Source organism: Podarcis liolepis (genome assembly GCF_965112155.1).
Source record: "Podarcis liolepis genome assembly, chromosome: 3".
Lineage (NCBI taxonomy): Eukaryota > Metazoa > Chordata > Lepidosauria > Squamata > Lacertidae > Podarcis > Podarcis liolepis.
The window spans coordinates 17,242,781-17,249,982 of NC_139557.1; the positions used below are offsets into that span (position 1 = coordinate 17,242,781).

The 7,202-nt window shown below is 44.8% G+C and overlaps 1 long non-coding RNA gene across 1 annotated transcript; it reads right to left on the reverse strand.

The window, feature by feature from the left end:
- Nucleotides 1-3,650: 3,650 nt before the first annotated feature.
- On the reverse strand, nt 3,651-6,143 carry LOC310704596. Its single transcript, XR_014524908.1, has 2 exons — nt 6,065-6,143; nt 3,651-4,503 (listed from the first exon to the last, which is right to left on the reverse strand). It is a non-coding gene; the product is annotated as an uncharacterized lncRNA (long non-coding RNA).
- Between the last annotated feature and the right edge of the window lie 1,059 nt (nt 6,144-7,202).

Genomic DNA, 7,202 nt, shown 5'->3' on the forward strand with positions numbered 1-7,202 from the left:
ACTGCTTGCTTGCCAGACAGCTACCCTGTTTGAGCAGGAGTGAGGGTTGGCACAAAGTTCACTCCTCCCAACAGAATACTCCTTGAATCGTTAACCCAAACCATAACATCAGCTGCTGGAAGCAAGGGGGTTATCCTCTTCCAACCGTGCCTGGCTTTATCCCCAGCTATTAAAGATTTGAGTTCTTTGCCCTTTGTTGTATCTGATCATCTAGGCAGCTGCTGGTGGCTCACACTGGGATACTGACTCTGTAATGCTGCCTCCCTCATTGCCATCAGTTACCTGCTTCAGGCACACCTTCTCCCCAGGTAGATACAGGTGGCACCGTGGTGTAAACCACTGAGCCTCTTGAGCTTGCTGATCGGAAGGCCGGCAGTTCAAATCTGAGTGGCGGAGTGAGCTCCTGTTGCTCTGTCCCAGCTCCTGCCAACCTAGCAGCTCTAAAGCACACCAGTGCAAGTAGATAAATAGGCACCGCTGTGACGGGAAGGTAAACAGCGTTTCCATGGTTTCCGTCATGGTGTCCCATTGCGCCAGAAGTGGTTTAGTCATGGGGCCACATGACCCAGAAAGCTGTCTGTTGGCAAACGCCGGCTCCCTCAGCCTGAAAGTGAGATGAGCGCTGCAACCCCATAGTCCACCTTTGACTGGACTTCACCTTTACCTTTTTTTCTCCTCAAGTAGTCCCTTGTTAAAGCTGGACCCTGCCTTCTGTATCTTAGAATGCATTCCTGCCTTCCTGTACTTTTTATTGATGTTCTTAGTAGTAGAACTACTTAGTAGTAGAACAGGCACCAATTAGTTTATTGTATATGTTTGTTATATTAGCATTATCCCCCATCTGTTGTACACCGATAAATATCTTTATAAAATACACAGCACAGAAATGGTCACAGATAGTCTGCCAGATGGACAGACAGAAAAGGGAGTTGCAAGAGCCAAACGAGATGTGAACCAGCTGAAGGATATTGGGGGTGGGGGTTGGAAATGGAGATACAGAAATCTGATTTCTACCTAGCAGAAGTGTCGGTTGGGGGAGGCAAGCAACACAGAGACACAAACACAGGCAGAAAGGCACACTCAGCTTCACTCTTCTGAGGGTTGGGAAGGAATTTAATACAGCCATACTGATTGGCTGTAGAACTCGTGCATTTCTAGCCTGTCCTCAGTCCAAGATACATCATGCTGTCTTGGTTGTAGTTGTTCTAAACTTAAATGCAAGACACTCATGCCTTGCAGCGTGGGCAGTGCTCCCATTGCTTAACACCTCAATGCAGAAACTTAAAAGGAATCAAAGATGTTAGCAGAAACGGAAATGGAGCATAGACTGAACGCCACTTTCTGTTAAAGTATGGTTTCCTGGGGACGGTCCCCAGGTTTACAAATCTGTCCCCAGACAAAATCCGTCCCCGGAATGTCCCCGGATTTCATTTAATGTCCCCGGATTTATATTTTAAGTGTTGTAGATTTATTAGTAGGGAATCAATGTTGCACGATTGGTTCAACGGCACAAGACACATCTTATGGGCGCCATGGCAGCGAGCAGCTCCTGAAGCAAGCCAGAGCCAACTGTGCTACCAAGCTGACTACAGGCTGCTGAGGCTGCCGTCGCCACTGCCAAAGGGGAACCGGGGACGCCTGCCATGTCAATGGTGAACCACTGACACACACACCGCGACCCAAATCAAGGCGGGCGTGAGAGTGCCCGTCCATCCGGCCTACTGCCCAGTGGTACTCCGGGGCCTGGAAAACCCCAGAGCCGATGCAGGCCCGACCCAAGACTACTCCACGGCTGATAACGCTCCAAGAGAGCAGGCCGGGGCCCAGAGGAAGGCCACGTGACAGAGGAGACCACAGAAGAGAAGGTATTATTTAAAAAAAAAATCTTTTCAAAAAAGAAAGTGTTCCCGGATTCTTTGAAAAAAATCTGGTAATGAATTGAGTATGAATTGTATTGCATAGCTCTGGGCTTCTTTAAATCAGTGGGGGCTGATCTTTGATGGCAAATGTGCCCCAGAGGTCAAGCTGAAAGTGTCAGAAAGTGCTGCTCTGGTACCAGTCTGGCACAGCACCTCCATGCCTTGATCCCAGCAGCACAGGGAGATTAGTATGCCTGAGTCTACCCTAACTGAGTGCGTGGGTCCTCCTGATCATCGTCAGGTGTGGCACAGCCAATCTCTCACTGCCAGTGCCATGCTGGGCACATGGAGCTCAACTCTTTATAGCAGTCAACCTGTTGCTGCTGGACTCCAACTCCCACCAACCCCAGTTAGCACAGCTAATGATCAGGGATGATCCAGCAACATCTAGATGGCCACAGGTTCCCAATCCCTGCTTTGTAGAGATCGAAAAGGAATTTCATATGGTGTCATTGATTGGCTATCAGCCACACAAAACGTAAATGAATAGATGGCCAACAACAACGTCTTGGTTCCGGAGATAAGTTATCTTAGGAAGTGCATGGGAAGAATATTTCCTGTTCCCTCCTTCCCCCTGAGGCCACCTGCTATCTCTGTCCAGGAGGCCAGGGCTCATCTTCAACCAGGTGGGGTGGGGGGGCACATATGGCCCACCAAAAGCAGACCAACCTAATACTATAAAAAGAGTGTAAAGGTAAAGGGACCCCTGACCATTAGGTCCAGTCATGGCCAACTCTGGGGTTGCGGCGCTCATCTCACTTTATTGGCCGAGGGAGCCGGCATACAGCTTCTGGGTCATGTGGCCAGCATGACTAAGTCGCTTCTAGCAAACCAGAGCAGTGCATGGAAATGCTGTTTACCTTCCCGCAGGAGTGGTACCTATTTATCTACTTGCACTTCGTGCTTTCAAACTGCTAGGTTGGCAGGAGCAGGGACCGAGCAACGGGAGCTCACCCCGTCACGGGGATTTGAACCACCAACCTTCTGATAGGCAAGTCCTGGGCTCTGTGGTTTAACCCACAGCGCCACCCGTGTCCCTCAAAAAGAGCAAACTGTTGGGTAAAAGGTAGATCACCAACTTTGCATGCAGAAGATCCCAAGTTCAATCCTTGGTTTCTCCAGTTCAGGGCAGGAAAAGACTCATTCAAGTCTGAAACTCCAGAAAGCCAATGTGGACAATATTGAGCTGGATGGACCAATCGTTTGAGTATAAGGCAACTTCCTATATCCTTGTCCTTTCTTTAAAAAAAAAAGAGTGACCCAGTTCTAATGAATGACAAGTAATTGAACCCTACAGCAGTGGTAATAGCCATTAGAGCTACCTTCAACCAGCTTTCTGAGGGATAACATCCCACAGGTCTGTAATGAATTATTGTAAAGGGCTTCTCTGACAGCTGTAGCCTGAATAAACAGAAAGCAAGATGAAATATGCTGCCTCTCTGCTAGATTTATTGCACATCATTCCTGGTCCTGCCCTAGTTCCCTTTCTTCCCATGGAAACTGAACTGAGAACTGGGACAGTGAAAGAGTTAAGCAAATCTGTCTTGCCAAGAGATCTAAGAACATCTTGCCCTCGGGCAGGTGTGTCCTCCTTTCAACCTTCTATAGCACTACATAACAATATTTACCAGGACCCCTGAAAAGCAAATTCACCTTGTGGCATTAGCAAAATTAACACGAGGAAATACAATGACCACCTGGTGTCATAAAAAGGAAAAGATCTTCGCTACCTTTTCACTTCTTCATTAAGGGCTTTATTTTATTTTGCTTCACTGAAGACAAACAGAAATGTGCAGTTGCTGTAGATGTTTCTTTTAACAAGACAAGCCGAGTCGGTCTCAGTGATGGGATGCAGCGTGGGAATAGAGCACTTATTATAAAAGTTGTGTCAAGTATTTGTTTTAAGCCATTCATCTCAATTGCTGCATCTTTCCTCCAAGTTCTGCACTGACTATATTAAAGACATGTAGCTACTCCATTGATCTCAGTTCCCGCCTGTTAGTTCTCACCTCTGTAGAAAATACACAGGAGCACCTGCTCACATTTCTGCAATGCAGCCTGCAAGCTGCAAGGGAACACACAATCCGAGAGATCCCATAGCTGCCATCTTCTAACCTTTTGCGCGTTGAAATCTTGAGCATCTCTCTTAAAACAAACAAACATTGTGGCAACAGCAGGTTTTCTTCTTCTCCCAGTTTGGGAAGGAGGAATATTCTATTGTTCCTTTCCATACGTTGAGTAAATACCTCTATGAAACAGCACAATAGCTATAACTGAAGTTCAGAAACGGTCATCTTTGTTTCTTTTTCATAATGGCTTAGGGGCAGAAGACTGGTTGATTCCTAGACAAGCTATGGAGCGGAAGATATAGACAGTAATTCATACTTCTTCTCGATACACTTCCATGTCTCCTCCAAAATCTGGAGATGCTAGGATCGGTCCAGGTATAACCTTCACGCATTTCTTCCCTGACTATTTCCTTCCTCTCCCGTGTAGGCTTTAAGTAAGTTAAGGCAACACCTCACAACATTGTTTCTGGTGTGTCTTCCACTGTTCAACAAGAGAATGAGCAGCCTGATATAACCTAGAGAAGGAAAGAAAGGACACATTTGTTCAAGGGCAAACTCATGTTCAAAGGGAAACCCAGTCAGATGGGTGGGGTATAAATAATAAGTTGTTGTTGTTGTTGTTGTTAAACCTATTGTGAAGACAGAGGCGTCAAGCTCCTTTAGCTATCCTGATTACCTCAGGAGACTCTAGTAATGCACCATACTTTGCTAGCTATTGGTGTTAGTATTGTTGTTTAAGAAACACAACAAGCACAGAACACACAGGTGGGAAGATGAGTGAACAGTGGTGGTATGGAGAGTAAAAGAAGTCAAATTCAAGTGCTTTGTCAAGTGCTTGGTTTTCTTAAGAGAGGGGTGGCAATTCCATTTATTAAATGCTTAATTTGATGTTTGGGGAGGGCAAATGATTCTTGACAATTTAATGACTTGTAAGTGTTCCCATAGTCTCCTAATTAGTTCCCATTTAGTTGATGTGCTGTTCTGCTTCTAGGTTTTAGCATACAAAATTCTTGCAAGAGTAATTATGTACAGTACCTGTGTTGGGAATTGTCTGATGGCTGTAAAACTTTCTATGTAGTTCAAAAGAGATAGTTTTTATTATAGAGAATGCAGGGTAAGGGAGATGCAAGGAGGTCCAATTAGTTATACAAAAAATGTTATGAACAGTTGTGTTTTCTTTCATTTTTTCTCTTTTATATATTTTGTTGGTGTATTTGTATTTGTATTTACTTCTTTGTTTGTTACTTCTTTTGGTGAAGGGATTTTGTGTGTTCAATATGTGTTTTTCTGTTTTATGTTTGAAAACTTAATAAAATATTTTATTAAAAAAAACAAAAGAGATAGTAATGGCTTGGTGGCCATGTCTACTTGGAAGACTTCTTCAATAATGGTTGTTTATTTATTTAGATGTACAGTCATACCTTGGTTTTCAAATAACTTAGGTCTGGAACATTTTGGCTCCCGAATGCCACAACCCGGAAGTGAGTGTTCCAGTTTGCAAACTATTTTTGGAAGCCGAACGTCCGATGGAGCTTCTGCAGCTTCCGATTGGCTGCAGGAGCTTCCTGCAGCCAATCAGAAGCAGCACTTTGTTTTTCGAACGTTTTGGAAGTCAAACGGACTTCCGGAACAGATTCTGTTCAACTTCCATGGTACAACTGTATAGCTTACCTTTCACCCTAAGGGCTTGAGGGTTGTTGGTTGCATATCATTTCAAAATTAAAACTGTTAAATTTAAAGCATTACTACAATACATCTGGATGGGACAGTCAATGTCTGCAGCATCATCTCCAAAGGTCTGAACACAGGTGTCTTCACTTGTTGATGTGTAATGTACAGCCATTAGCCAATATTTCTTTGCTTTGCTCGATCAAATATGGAGGGAAAGACCTGTGTTTATTTTCTTGGAGGATGGATGGCGGCTAATGGATTGAAGTTGAGTTTTGCTTTTAAGTTATTGAAACGGTACAGTCTCAACCTTTCCTAAACAACTCTCTCACCTCTTTCCATACTCCCTCTCCATATCACCATTTCACTTTATATTTATTACTCTGAGTAACAAAGCAGAAATCTTACGTTCTTATAGCAAAAGCTTTCGGCCTCTGCCTTCATCAACTGCCTTGATAAAAATGATGCCGTCTCCAAGGTGGCAGTTCTAGAGCTTTGGAGATGAAACGCTTCCTCAAAACTCTATAACTTCCACCTTGGAGACAGCGTCATTTTTATCAGAGCAAGTGGTTAAGACAGTATTAGGCAGAAGCCAAAACTGCAAGGCTGTAACAGTCTATTTTGTTAGTCACTGTAACATATATATATGTTTTAGTGGTTAACTGCATCCTACCAGAATCCAGAACAAACTTGTCTTTAGTTAATCCCTTTCAAGTTTAGGAGAATAGTCTTGCCTAGTACCAGCTAATATCTTTCTGGTGTCAGGCAAGCACCTTTTTACTTTCTCAGGCCTTTTCAAATCTTGGTTAATCTAGTTTGATGTTGCTGTTGTGACATTGATTTGTTTCAGCATATTTGTGTCAGAGTGGGTGGCGCTGTGGGTTAAATCACAGATCCTAGGACTTGCCGATCAGGTCGGCGGTTCGAATCCCAGCGATGGGGTGAGCTCCTGTTGCTCGGTCCCTGCTCCTGCCAACCTAGCAGTTTGAAAGCACGTTGAAGTGCAAGTAGATAAATAGGTACCACTCCAGTGGGAAGGCAAACGGCGTTTCCGTGCGCTGCTCTGGTTCACCAGAAGCGGCTTAGTCATGCTGGCCACATGACCCAGAAGCTGTACGCCGGCTCCCTCTGCCAATAAAGCGAGATGAGTGCCGCAACCTCAGAGTCGGCCACGACTGGACCTAATGGTCAGGGGTCCCTTTACCTTTATCATCCCATATGCTGCCTAAACTCATTCTGGGGGTTCCCTCTGTGGGATAACCAGCCTCATATAACCAACATGCAAAAGTCTAATTAGTGCATGAAGCGGTCAATACCATAGAGTAAGCTGTCCTGCCAGGCTTAGCTATGTCCACTTCCCCTCACCTTGGGAGGAACTAGGTAATCAAGTCTATTGTTCTCTCTCAGTCTACCTGAGAATCTCAGCATGCAAAGAGGTTTCAGCTGGTTGCTCTAGCTCAGACTGCATGGCTCTCGCAAGCCACTCTTGAGTTCCCGTACCAATAATTTAGGAACTTTCACCACTGTAACTAAGCCAAGTTTTACT